This window comes from Vombatus ursinus, unplaced genomic scaffold, assembly GCF_900497805.2.
Source record: "Vombatus ursinus unplaced genomic scaffold, bare-nosed wombat genome assembly UNPS02014775.1, whole genome shotgun sequence".
NCBI lineage: Eukaryota > Metazoa > Chordata > Mammalia > Diprotodontia > Vombatidae > Vombatus > Vombatus ursinus.
In genome coordinates this window covers 495,449-508,524 of record NW_020954553.1, presented here as the reverse complement: position 1 = coordinate 508,524, position 13,076 = coordinate 495,449, and the positions used below count along the sequence as shown (strand labels likewise).

Genomic DNA, 13,076 nt, shown 5'->3' with positions numbered 1-13,076 from the left:
ATCTGTGAAGGCCTGGCAGAAATCCCAAAATGTTGTCCAACTGGGCTTTCATGACACCAACTGACTGAGTTAGCAGCCTACCCAGTGTGATGAAACTATTCATATGAACCTAAGAATGGAGAAGGCTGCCTAATGTCGCAGACTAGCCCTGTCAGGAATGGCTGTAAGAATTAGCTTGAAATAGATGACGTCGCTTGTGTGAAAGAGCACCCTAACTCCCTCCCCATCCTTGCTGAGGGTCTTCATGCTAGCAAAACACTTTACCAGCTTGTTCCCTAATGCTATGTTGACTCCATTTTTTTTTTTTTTGGTGAGGCAATTGGGGTTAAGTGATTTGCCCAGATTCACATAGCTAGTGAATGTGATATATCTGAGGCTGGATTTGAACTCAGGTGCTCCTAACTCCAGGGCCGGTGCTCTATCCACCACACCACCTAGCTGCCCCACCATTTTTCTTAATAAAAGACATCATATATCTATTACCAAAAAGTAAGAATACCAGTGACTTTTCCAAATATAGGACAATTGCATGTTTATGTACTTTGTACAAATATTCCCAGCCCGTATTTCTAAAAAAAAAATCTATAAACATTTACAGGAAAATAATATATTGGTTGAGAAAGAAAAAGGGTGTGCCAAAAAGTCTCAAGAGTATAGAGTAACTCATTATTGATTACTGAACAAGCCACCTGAAAGCACTACAATATTTTAACTGCCTTTATTGATCATCACAAAACCTTCTATTCAGTTCTTCCCTAAGGACTTGTGGGCACATATTTACTTTCTGGGCTGGCTTGCTCATTCTAACCTGTCCTAACATTGGTAGATCTAATTTTCCGGAGAAGAACCATCATTATACTCAAATTCTCTCACAGTCTTAGGGATAACTCTTTTGTGGAGAGAACAGATTCACCCTACTTACCACTTTAGCTCTCAAACCCCTACCAACATGCTTCCATTTACACAAATCAGCCTTTCATGATGATGACACTTTTAGATCTTAATTATAAACACACAGCTATAAGGCAAGATAAATAATGACATAGATATCCGTATATTTAAGCAAATAAAAGAACAATAAATATGTCACAATCTATCCTTAAATCTGGGTCACACTCTCCCGTCAATACAGTCAGGATCTGCAGGCGAAGGTAGGCACACACAGAAACCTGGCAAGAAAGCACATGATGGAGGAAAATGTATATGCTTAGGGTAACACAATTCTGGACTACAGACTTTGATGTCATTCATTTATTTAGGAACGTCTGCACTACTCAAAACCACTTCTCTGTTAACTTTACCCTTTCTATTTCTTATTGCTGTCTAGCTGAGCAAAGCTTCTTCTGCTCTCAAAACAACAAAGCATTGGCAATCTCTTTCAACTTCAATCACCCTTAAGATGATTCTGAGAAAGTGTTATGTTCTTAATATAGCTAGCAATTCCTTTTAAGCTAGAAAACTACGAAATTCATCAAGCTGGCTCTCTCTGGGCAATACAAATAAGCCCACAAGGATTTGTGTCATCCAATTAGCTTATAGCAAACAGAATTTACAGAAAAGGAGTTCAGGTTGAACCTCTGGCCAATACAGACATGCATAGCCAGGTATTCACTCATCAGAATCCTGCCTCCTCCAATTAGATCTCAGTGTTTTTTTCTGTACAATAAAGCAGTTGCAGAATTTGTCTTTCCCCTTTCTGCTTTTTCCTCTCAAACCTTAGAGCAACAGATCCTTCTGAGAGGCGTCACCTCTATCAAACACTGAAAGACAATAGCTTACCCTGAAGCTCTCATCCAGTGAGATTTAGTTTCTCTTCAGCCAATTAAAAATTTCACAGCTGAAGTTTTCTGTCATCTGACTGCTCCTTTGTTTCTTCTTCATATAGCTCTGATCCAGCTGGAATTTTTTGCACTCTGATGATTCTACAATCACATTTTCTACTCTTCACCTCTTCATCCTTCACACACCTTTCTAAATGAAATAAATCAGAGCCTTCTGGTATTCAGTGGCTGACCTTTTGCTTATGAGATAAAAACTCACCAAATTTCCCCTATAAAATCAAAATACATTATTTAATCATTCCGAAGTCTCCAAGAAGTTATGTGGTTTTTAATTTTATGAGTTTTACCATTTTTAACTTTAAAACAGTTACATGCCAGTGACCTGAGGGGTCACAATGTCCTACAGATCTAGCCATTCTGGTATCCCCAAATAGTCCTTTCCCACAGTCTGTCTTTAAAAACAGTGTTTTCCTCACATTTACATTTTAAGTTTTAATAAATGAAAGTTATTTGTCTGCCACTTTCAATCACCAAAATGTTCAAATATGACAGTGGCATCATCTTATATCCTTTACAAAATGATCTAAACCTTTTTAGTTATGCAAAAGCTCATTTTCTGCCCCAAATTGCTCATATCCTATTTGAAAAGTGCACCACAGATGATATTCATATGAAGGAGATGAAAACTGTGTTCCTTTATGCATTTCAGCAGTTTTTATTAAACAAATGTTCTTTTCCTATTCCTTCCAGACACCAAACTATTCATTTATGCAAGCAAAAATATCTTACATCCTTTGCCAGTTGATTTAAATATTTTTCTTTGTGCAAATGTAATTTTTCTGTCCTTTTCAGCACCAGACTGCTTCATATGAAAAGTGCATTAGAGTGCCTTACATATGTATTGCAAATATATAAAATCCAAAATCAGATCCAAGAATAATTCTACAGTATTTGATATCTGTATGAAAAACCGTTCTCTATTTAAAATGCACCACTAACTCAGTATCATTAAGAACAATCGATATAAAATATGGCATTTTCTAGGGAGACAATTTAAGCCCATGGGTTTTAAGTCAAAGAAGGAGTTATATCAAAATATCATAATTATCACTTAATGTACATAGATGACTTGGAGTAATATGATTCTACTAAAAAGTCACACCATAGTTTTTATTGAAAAGCACATTAAGCAGTTATTCATCTCATAGAAACTTACTTCAATATCAACTTGTCATTTGAACTCAATAAGCAAAAATTTTTTAATATATACCAAAGAAAAATAGGACCCAAAGGCTTTGAGGTATATCTGGAGGTTTAATTGAATCAGTGGATGAAGGCAATAGTTAAAAATACCTTTTGTCTTATCTAGGCAAGGCATATCTTTGCACAAGGCTGTCAAAGAGGAAATTGAGACTGTGTATATTGAGTGACAGCCTGGCAACATAAAATCAAAGTTTAACAGGAAGAATGCACTTAGCACAATTAATAATTATCCAATATTAGTCTTATGTGTTGTTATGTCTCAGTAAATTGACAACAATAAAGCTAGAAGGATTCTAAACAAAAGCCAATACGATGATAACAAATTTCAGGGCTTAACACCCCAAGGTAGTTGTAGGAAGGTTAATACTTCCTCATCCAAAAGGGGAAAGGAAATTAATTGGTTGTTCTCAGAGGACACAATAGGCAGGTTAAAAATTTACAGAAATATTTTTGGAACAAAGAGACCTCATTTCACAAAGTAATAGTGAAACCTGGCAATATGTATATGCTACTGGATTTGCCAAATGTAGATGAAAGTGGTTTATTTCCAGGTGGACCCTATGAAATCACTGAGATCCAAGAGTGGAATTAAAAAGCTCACCATAGGTGATATTCACATGAAGTGAACCACTAATATGTTGAAAATGAAGTCTAGAACAGATGGGTTGGTTATCTGGCCTTGTCCTTAGAAGCGGAGGTTTTTTTTTTTTAATAACAATTCAGAATCACATTATTACCACTAGAAATCATAGAAGGATTGTTTTTTAAGAAGACTGGGCTTATTGATCAAAGCAGATTATGCAATGAGATGTTGGAAACTGTGAAGTATATCATTGCAGACTGCCAAAATTTAGCATCTATCAGATAAGTAGAAAGACATGATTAGATGACTAGAATCATACACCAGAAGTTTGCTACCCTTGATAAATTCATAGTCAACAAAGTCCTCCAATATAAATACAAACCTCAAAATATCCTTGAAAATTAGAAAAACTGTACTGGAACTGGAATGTCATCAGAGACAGAACTATTTCCCACAGTTTCCTGGATACAATGCTAATTTCTAAACATGAAAGAACATTCAAAAAAGATGTCATCATACCAAACACTCATAATTTCCAAACAAGATGGAATGAAATGCTTTCAAAATCCAGAGATCTAGTGAAAGGAACTAAAACCATGTAGAAACAGTAAGAGTTATATGTCACGCTCATTGTTCTGCTTCTGGAATTTTTATGAAGATGCTTTCCATGAGCCTACAGGAGGTGAGCTTATATTTCAATACTCTTATTTGATTATAAAAGTATTATTTTATCCACCTGCTCAATTATCACTCAACATTAATACATAAAATATTTCATCTACAATGAAATATTAATGATGATAGGTTAGCAACCTATCCTCAGAACATTTCTATCTGAACGTTTCTATCCATTGAAAAAAGATGAGACAAATGAGATTATAATAGCTAACATTTATGAAGAACTTTCTGTTTCTCAGTATATCATAAAATTATAGATTTTAAATACACAGGTAGTATCAGAGATGGGATTTGAACCCAGGTCCTTTGACTACAGTGCACCTTCCACTGTACTTTGCTACTAGTTATACAGCCAGTCAGGGTCAGAGGTGCAATTTGAACAATGGTCATGCAAAAGTTGTGCACTCAATTAATGATATTACATTCTTCTTTTTGGCCTAGAGCATCAATTCCAGACTCCTTTGCTTTACAATATGCACTTTTGGTAATTGATCCACACTACCTGTTCATTTTTATTTCCTGCTAGTCGCAGATACTGACTCTCCATTCATGTCTTATCTTGTAATCATTCATCCTGCAGTTCACACTAATGGTCACAGAATCTAAAGGTTGGAAGGAACTTCTAAAGTCATCTAGTACAATCTGCATCTTAACAGGAATCCCCTCTCCAATATCACTGACAAATGATTATCTAGCTGTTTAAGGAGTGTATGGGTGTTCAGGGAGGGCTAGAGCCTCTGATGTGAGAGCTTGCCTAGCTCTTTTCAGGGCTGCTCATCTGCCTTCACCCAACTCTTACTTGTGGCTCCAAGAAGATGTAGCATGGGAAGCAGCCATGCCTAGGTAAAACTGTCTTGGCAGACAGGCTAAACTCGATTGAGGGCAACTGACAGGCCTCAACCCCATTGGTGAGGTAGGGGGGTGTCTACCCAAGGCATGTGAAGACTTTCCCGCAGCAGATAAGAACAACTTATTCCTATGGCCATAAAGGCAGCTGAAGCAGGTGCTATGGTCAGACATTGAAGACACCAAGGTCATCCACTGCATCTCAGGCCATCGCCAGTCATCTTGACTTTGGTCTTGCCATTGGACTTCAATGACTCTGGAAGAGAGAGAGTGAGGCTGATGACTTTGTGCAGCTCTGCCCCACTTAAATCCAATTCTTGAGCAAGTCAAAACATCATCCTATGATGTCATTGGTCCTCTTTGAAAATGAAGAATCTACTTGAAGAATTCTGCCGAGGGGAACTCACTTGTCCAGGGGTGGTAACTCATTCCACTTTTGGAATTATTAGGCAGCTTTTTGAGACTGAAAGTTGCCTCCTTGCAACTTTCACCCACTGGTCCTAGTTCTGTCCAAAGTAGAAAAGGTGTAGACCCTTTAAAACATGTTAGGCCCTCAATTACTTTAATTTCCCCCTATGTCTTGCCTTCTTCACACTATCTCCAATTCTTTCACCCCACCCTTGTATGACGCGAGCCATCCTCATCATCCTGGTGGTTCCATTCCTCAAGATGCACTCCAACTTATCAATATCCTTCCTAAAATGTGGCCCCCAAGACTCTTCTCTTTCTGAAGTAAAATCACACATGACTCTGGAACAACCCTAAAAGAACCTAAATTGAATAAGAGCAAAGAGATAGGGGCTATGATGTCACTGTTATAGAAACTCACAGATAAAGAAACTCCCTCTACCAATTCAGACCAGCTCCTGCTCTATGACTTATATTAGTAGAGAGTAGTCTAGAGCAGGGCTTCTCAAACTTTTTCCACTCTGAGCCCCTTTCTGCATTTTGGCAGCGTTGGTTGGGTAGCCTGAGGGCAGTGCAAAGTGCGTATGCTGTGTCTTCAGAACCAAGGCTGCAGTGAAGTTGTGGGATGCAACACGGGCAAGCGCTGCCAGAAGCACCTCGAATACATTAAGCATTTGATTTTGAATCAATTTTTGGTTGTTGTGCATTCAGCAACCTTTTATTGTTGCCAAATTTCTCAAGACCCTATTGGGGTCATCACCCACAGTTTAATAAGCGATGGTCTAGAGCACTAAGCAGTTAAGTGACTTACTTGTCCAAGGTCATATGGCCAGTTTTGTCAGAGGTGTATCTGAACCTAAGTCATCTTGACTCCAAGGCTGACTCTCTATCCATCATCCTTTGCCAACTCACAATACCTATTTTACTAGTGAAGAGCAAAGCATTTAGTAGAGACAGAATAGAAAAATAAACAACAGAGAAAATCAAGCATCCTCCCGCCTTCCCCCAGTAAGCAAAGGGGTGTGATTTCATACCTGCCAGTAGGGAAGGGAACCTTCCCAGGACGACTCATGCGCCAATGTGAGGAAGACTTGTTTTGCAGCTGGAAGACTTCTCAAGGCTCCCCTTCCTGGCTGCTACTCTATCTTGGGCCGATTCTTTCTCTCTAGCCACCCTACTCTGTATCTGAGATTGTCACTCACTTCTGTGGGGAGCTTTGGCTGCTGTGGCTTCTTCCTGTAGGAGGAAATGTTATTGTTCTTTTATAGGGGATGCTAATCAACACATTTTCAACTACTCTTTTTAAAAAAATAACATGTTTTTATTTATTTTATTGAATATTTCCCAGTTACATGTAAAAATTTTTAAGCATTCATTAAAAAAATTTTTTGAGTTTCAAATTCTCTCCCTCCCTCCCTCCCTCCCACACCTTTCCTACCCTTTGAGAAGGGGAGCAATATGACATAAATTATACATGTGGAATCACGCAAAACAGATTTTTGTGTTAGCCATGTTGCAAAAGAAAACACACACACACACAAACATACAAAGCCAAGAAAAATGAAGAACGTTAAAGAAATGTGGTTCCATCTATATTCAGAGTTCATCAGTTTTCTCTTTGGAGGTGGGTAGCATTTTTCATCATGGATCTTTTGGAACTTTCTTGGATCAACTCCTTTTTGTTGAAGAGGCCTCATCATTACTGGCCAACTGGTCCTCACAGACAGGTAAGCCCATTGAATCCTAGGAATAGCAGTGTCCCTCTCACCACCCACCTGGTGCCAAAGCCATCATTTAGAGTAACAACCTCTGTAGAAAAGGGGTCAAGCAACCCCACTATCACCCATACCAATTGCCATGCACAGGACAGAAAAACCACCCTTGCTAAAGCACTGAGGCGCCCCAAGAGAGGGACAAGAGGTGGCATGTGATAGGTGGGACAAACTGCCACCACATAATCCCTACCTCTTCTTATACCCTAAAGGAGACAGCCCCAGCCCAGGATCCTATACCCAAGAGCTCCTGGAATATCAGTGCCCCTCAGACCATTGGCCCTATTTCCAGGCTGACCCCCACAACCCTAACATAGGGAATCAACCCTTGGAGAGACAGAATCTGGCAATGTTCTCTGCACAGTAGCCACAGCTACTGAAGACATGGGGAAAAAAAAACAAAACACACACACACACAGACACACACACACACACACACAAAGCAAAAGTCCTCACTATCACATGCTTGACACTATCAAAGGATTGAATATCAGAAATGGATGTGATTTTGTCAATGGAAATGACATTAAAGAATATGAATTACCGTTCATTTTTCAGCTGCATGCTAAGGACCATTTGATTGTCACTGAAACCTTATGTGTATTGCCTCCCCCAGTTAGAATGTGAGCTCTTTGAAACTGTGCTGCTTTTCCATTTGTTTGGCATTCAAAGCCCTTCATAACCTAGTCGCCCTCCCTCCTCCCCTTTCCAGTCTTCTTACATCTTATTCCCCATGACGTACTGTTGAATCCGGTAATACTGGCCTTCCGGCTGTTCCAAGAAGAAGACACTTCATCACTCAGCTCTCAGCTTTCTGCTCCCAGAATTTTTTCTGATTCCCATTCTTGGAATTCCTCCTTCCTGTGCTCCACATGCTGACCTCCCTAGCTTCCTTTATGGGGAGGAAATTGCCAGCTATTGAGCTCAAATGGAAAGCAAGGCCAGTGGCCTGGGGGACATTGAGGTTCCAGGGGCTTTTAGGCTTATGTACCCCTTGGTAGCAGGTGGTGTTGAGGTGGTGGGGATGGTGGATCAATTCTCCTTTATTTTTTAACTTCTTTTTTTTTTCTAATTCACAAGTGTTCGTTTTCTCTCCTTTCCACTTTCCCTCCTCCAATTTGAAAAGAAAAAAAAAAAACTTTGTAACAAAAAAGAAGCCAGTCAAAACAAATTCCCTCATTGACCATATCTGAAAAATATATGTGTCGTTCTGTTTCTATGTGCAGAGGTGTGTAGCATAGTGCATAATCAGTTCTCTGGAATTCTGGTTGGTCATTGCATTAATCAAAGTTCTTAAATCTTTCAAATTTGTTTGTCTTTATAATGTTCTATGAATTGTTCTCCCGATTTATTATAATTCTTCACTTTGCATTAGTTCATACAAGTTTTCCAAAGCTTTTCTAAAACCACCCCTTTCATCATCTCATACAGCACATTAGTAGTCCCAGTACATCCATGTGCCATGATGGGTTCCTTTATTCCCTAATTGATAAATATCTCCTTAGTTTACAGATCTTTGCCACTCTAAAAAGAACTGTTAGAAGTATTTTCTCACATATGGTTCCTTTTCCTCTTCTTTGATCTCTTTAGGGGAGTGGGCTCCTTTTCTCCAAAGATTGCTCTTCTCAACAATAGTTTCAAGGGTCTCTCTGTTAAAAAAAAAAAAAAGGTTGGTGGTCTGGGGAGCATTGCTTTTTACCAGGGTTCTGGGGTTTAGGGTCCTGGGCTATTTCCACTAAGGTCTGATGGTGGTCAAAGTGGTTTGACCCCTTTGGCAAATGCTACTTCTTGCCTCTCCCTCAGCACATAGTAGGTGCTTAATAAATGTTTATTGAATGAGTGGTGGAGGTGGTGGAGATAGTTATTCCCCTGACTGATGGCTTCCAGGACCAGGCTGGAAGTATGTCTGGTGGTCTAGGGACCACTGAGGTTAACAAGGCTCTTGTTTCTACCTAATCAGATAATTGATTGCTAACAGGTGTTAATGTTCACTGGTGGCTAGATTTGAACTCATGTCCTCCTGACTTCAGGGCTGGTACTCTATCTGCTACACCACCTAGCTGCCCTGAATGAATAACTTTCAAGAAAAGACCCTGTCAGTCCTTTTACGGATGACCATATACTATCCCATGTCTGATGGTTCTCCCTTTCATTAGACTTCCCATGAGGAGGTAAGGAATGAACTTTTTCCTTTTCCCAGAATCTATGGCTACTCTCGCATGAAAAATGGACCCAATTAATTGAACTTGTGCCTGAGCCCCTGGCTGTCTTTTCTGTCTTGTGTTTCCTGTCCCAAGTGACTGAACATTATTCTCCAGTCCAGGTGGATATATCTAAACTTGGACATGTCCTTATATGTTTAAGAGGTATAGAGGTCAGTGAGGTCTATTGAATGGAGCCACAGTGGGAGTTTTTTTTGTTTATTTGTTTGTTTTTTCTTTTGGTGAGGCAATTGGGGTTAAGTGACTTGCCCAGAGTCACACACTAGTGAGTGTTATGGGTCTGAGGCTGGATTTGAACTCAGGTCCTCCTGACTCCATCAGTTCTTTCTCTGGAGGTGGATAGCTTTTTTCAACATAAGTCCATCAGAACTGTCTTGGATCATTGTATTACTGAGAATGGTCCAGCATCTTTTCGTAAAGGAGGACTCCTAGTCTTATGATCTCATTCCTTCACACACACTCACACACTACACTATACTATCAAACAGAGGTGGAAGCTGGGGGCGCAAAGAGCAGGAAATGACTCATTAAGGTTTTATGCAAGTCATGGTTACTGAAAAAGGGAAACCATGTTTCCAGGGTTTGCTTCTTCAGATACAATTTTGATTTCTCTCTCCCTGGGGGAAAAAGTGATGAGGATAACCTTTGGGAGCCAGAGGGTGGCAGACCTACCTAACATATTTATAAGGCCACGAATATTGTTCTTATTATCCTGTTTAATGAAATGTTTCCAAGCCCATAGTCTTGGGTAGGCATTGTGGTACATTGAATTTGGAGTGGGTGGACACTGGATTTGGACATGGGTTCAAATTCTGACTTCTATTTACTATCTGGATGATCTTGGCAAGTCACTATGGCACAGTAGAAAAACCTCTGGGGACACAGTTTTCTCCTATATTCTGCAGTCTGGTGACACTGGTCTTCTTGCTGTTTTTTTGAAGATCTGGGCATTTTTACTGGCGCTTAGTGTACACTATGGGTATTAGATATGGGATAACCTTTATTCCTACCCACCCTCTCCCATCAAAACATTCATGATCACCCATGACAAATACAAAAATATAAAGCATTCCGATGGGCCAGTAGACTCCCTCTGGAAAGTAAACACATTTTGGGTGGGCAGCGACACTGTTGAACAAATACTGTCCAATAACCTCAGACCTGCCCTGACTGAACAAATGAAGGTAACAGGAGGGTTGACAAAGTCTAGATCTCTGGCCTCCCTGTGGCTTGGCTTGCTTTAATATAGGGAGATCCTGTGTTGGCAGACCTCCTTTTCCAAAGAAGAAATATCCCTTGAGGAGGCCCAGTGTTCAACTCTTGAACTCAGGAACTCTCAAACTTACATAAAGACATTGTCTCTCCCTCCCTCCCTCCCTCCCTCCCTCTCTCTCTCTCTCTCTCTCTCTCTCTCTGTACGATCAGGGTTATATATCACTTAACCCTGTTTGCCTCGGTTTCCTCATCTGTAAAATAGGCTAGAGAAGGAAATGGCAAACCACTCCAGTATCTTGGGCAAGAAAATGCTAAAATGGGGTCACAAAGAGCTGGACACACCTAAACAACAATAACGATATATTTTCAGTAAATATTCCTTTGTAAAAGCTAATTGGTGTTAATTGTTTTTCAATAGTGTCAAGGAGATATCAACTAGTAAAATGATAGCAGGGAGATACTGTCACTGGCCAATGGTATTGGGGAAATATTGAGGGCAATTGAAATTGAGGGGAACACTTGGATGGGGACTCAAGATGATACTAGAAGAATCCCATGAATCCCACAGTCCTGTACCCAGTCATGTGGGACCAATCAGAGGAGTTCCCAGTTCCCTTTTAGTGCTGTGTGAGGGCGAAGTGTCTGCCTTCTTGGGAGGAGCTCTTCAAACAAAGGTTGGCATTCCATAATATTATAAAGCTGATCAGGGGCCTCGCCTGCCTCCTCAGGGATTCAGTTGTTTCAGTCGTGCCCGACTCTTCATGATCCCATTTGAGGTTTTCTTGGCAAAGATACTGGAGTGGTTTGCCATTTCCTTCTCCAGCTCATTTTACAGATGAGGAAACTGAGGCAAACAGGGGGAAGTGACTTGCCCAGGGTCACACAGCTAGTATGTGTCTGAGGTCACATTTGAACTCAGAAAAATGAGTCTTCCTAAGGCTGCGCACCATGGCGCCACCTAGCTGCTGCCTCAGTACTGTAATATGCTGTAAGTTACAGATAAATTGCCAATCTGCATCAAAGGAGGGAGTTTGCCCACCTGGAGTTGCCCATACCCATGGAATCTCAGGTTCAGACCCATATAAATGAAAAGCCTATTCTGAATGCCCTGGAGAACTCTCAGGTGAGTCCAACCTCAGTTTCTGGTTAGGGATAAAGTCTTTGGTCACACATCAAAGACATTCAGAGATTCAGAGCTGCAAGGGACATTACAGACCATCTACTCCAACTCTCTCATTGTACAGATGAGGAAACTGAGGTCACTAGTGGTTAAGTGAGTGTCCCAAGGTTACATTGTTGGGAAGCATGAGAGGTATGATTTGAACCCAAGACTCCAATGTCACTGCTCTTTTCCCTGTACCACACAATGTTATCTAATAGAAAAGACATGGGAAAGAAAATTAAGGACAGAGAGCCTGGCAGGGACATTGCTCCAAATGAGCAGCTATCCCTCCTGAGAAGGTTCATTTCATAGCAAAACTCCCAGAAGAGAAGAGATCAGCCACACAGCTACCTCTTGCTCTCTCTATCTTGATGTTTCTCAGCCCCATTAAGTCCAGGGAGCTAGAAAAGTTGCTGCCATGAACCAAGTGGAGTTTGCAGAGAAGGAGCATGGTGTATATCATAACAGCAACAGCCAGCATCTATAAATAGCTTTGAAGTTTGCTCTTCACAACCCAGTGTGGTATTATTTATTTTACAAGTAAAGAAGCTCGGGTTAGGTAACTTTCCCAGGATTCCATCACTAGTGAGTGTCCAAGGCAGGATCTGAACTCCTTATATCCTGTTTCTTTTCCAGAGGTAGCTGGTGGCACGATGGATGACATGTTGAGCCTGGAGTCAGGAAGACCTGAGTTCAAATTTGACCTCGGACACTTTTTAGCTGTGCGACCCTGGGCAAGTCACTTAACCTCTGTTTGCCTCAGTTTCCTCAACTGTAAAGAAAGGATAATAATAATATCTACTTCACGGGGTTATGGTAAGGATCAAAATGAGATAATCTTTGTAAAAAAGCACTCAGCATACAGTTGGCATTATATAAATCCTTATTCCTTTCCCTTGTCTCCAAGTTCAGTGTCCTATCCCCTATGATGAGTTGCCTCAATGTCACAGAAGAAACATTGGGTTTGGAATCAAACCCAATTTAACCCAATATTAGTTCTCTAGTTGCTCGCATTCCTCTGGACTGTCTCTCACTCCTCATAGGGCTAGCCCTTGGCTTTTCTTCATTCATTCTGGGGTTAGGACTTTCAGGCATTAATGCTTCAGTCTCTTTTGGATAGAGAGGCTTTAGCATTTCCACATGTAA

General features: G+C 40.4%; 1 protein-coding gene across 1 annotated transcript in view; it reads left to right on the top strand.

Annotated features, from left to right (window-relative positions):
• The window catches only part of PTAFR (platelet activating factor receptor), a 60,053-nt gene extending 47,390 nt beyond the window's left edge, over positions 1–12,663 (top strand). Inside the window, exon 3 of the transcript XR_003569288.1 lies at positions 12,567–12,663. The gene's annotated coding sequence lies outside the window, so the exon portion shown is untranslated. The remainder of the gene's footprint in view (positions 1–12,566) is intronic.
• The last annotated feature ends 413 nt before the right edge of the window (positions 12,664–13,076 follow it).